The following is a 1,331-nucleotide window of genomic DNA, read 5'->3' on the forward strand; positions in this document are numbered from 1 at the left end:
TGTGTAGAATAATTGAATTCCTCCTCCTACACATCTCTTCTACAACAAACATCTGGATTCGTTTTGTTTTTGTCATATCAATCTTGACTTTATTCTTAAATGTGTGCTTATGTAAGAAATACATGGTTCTAAAATTTCACAATTCTTTTGAACTTGCTTTTTGTTGAATTATCTAGTTTAAGAAAATCAATTCCAATTTATATATAAAAAATGTTCTGTGCTCAATTCGGCAGCACATACACTAAAATTGGAACAATACAGAGAATATTAGCATGGCCCCTGCGCAAGGATGACACCCAAATTCGTGAAGCGTTCCACATTTTTACAACAACAGATGCTGGAGGGCATGTGGCAAGAAGAGAACCCTACTGCATTCTTGGTTGGAGTGTAAACTTGTTCACCCACTTGGAAAGCAGTATGGAGGTTCCTCAAAAGATTCCACATAGAGCTCCTCTATGACCCAGCAATCTCACTTTTGTGCATTCACCCAAATGATCACAAACAAGGCCATTCTAAAACTACCAGCACAACTGTTTATTGCAACATTATTTACCATAGCTAAGATATGGAACCAACCCCGAGGCCCCACAATAGATGAATGGATCAAGAAAACCTTGTGAGTGTGTGTGTGTGTGTGTGTGTGTGTGTGTGTGTGTGTGTGTGTGTGTGAATTCTATCATCCATCAGAAAGAATGACATTGCCTAATTTGTTAGGAAATGGAAAGACTTGGAAAAAATTATATTAAGTGAAATAGGCCAAGTCCAAAGAAACATAGGTCCCATGGTATCCCGTATTTGCAATAAGTTATATATGTCTGGGATAAGCAGAAAAGGTCAAAAGCTATGTGCATATGACTAGATAAGTTGATGTTAAGCTAAATGAACCCATGATAGGGACACAAGTGTTGTTTTTTTTTTTTTCCCTTTCTTGCTGTTGTTTCTAATGCACCTGTAATGTACAATGTGTTTTTTTTTGTGTGTTTTTTTTTATATGGTCGTCCCACACAGTATAACCTCTGTTTTCAGTGTATTTGGTGTTGATGCGCCTTCATTTATATACACTTCTCTAATTTGGAGAGGGAAAGGGAAAAAACAAAATGCTTAAATAGAGATACTGGTTGACCCATTGTAACAATGAGTTGCCCAAGACACTATGTTGAAAAACTAACTTTACAATTTAGGCTAGGTGGCGGGGGGGGGGGGGGGTGGGGTGGTGAAGGGTGTACTTGTGGAGGTAGAAGGGAAGAGGTTTTTGGGGAAAAACCAAGGGGGAGGTAACAATGTTAGATAGGAAATGTACTCATTACTTTGCTCATGTAACTGTAACCCCT

At 38.2% G+C, this 1,331-nt stretch overlaps 1 non-coding gene across 1 annotated transcript; it reads left to right on the forward strand.

The window, feature by feature from the left end:
* Positions 1-217: 217 nt before the first annotated feature.
* On the forward strand, positions 218-324 carry LOC122126653. Its single transcript, XR_006150986.1, has one exon. It is a non-coding gene; the product is annotated as a U6 spliceosomal RNA (small nuclear RNA).
* The last annotated feature ends 1,007 nt before the right edge of the window (positions 325-1,331 follow it).

This window comes from Dipodomys spectabilis, unplaced genomic scaffold, assembly GCF_019054845.1.
Source record: "Dipodomys spectabilis isolate Male_0828 unplaced genomic scaffold, ASM1905484v1 ptg000287l, whole genome shotgun sequence".
Taxonomy (NCBI): Eukaryota; Metazoa; Chordata; class Mammalia; order Rodentia; family Heteromyidae; genus Dipodomys; species Dipodomys spectabilis.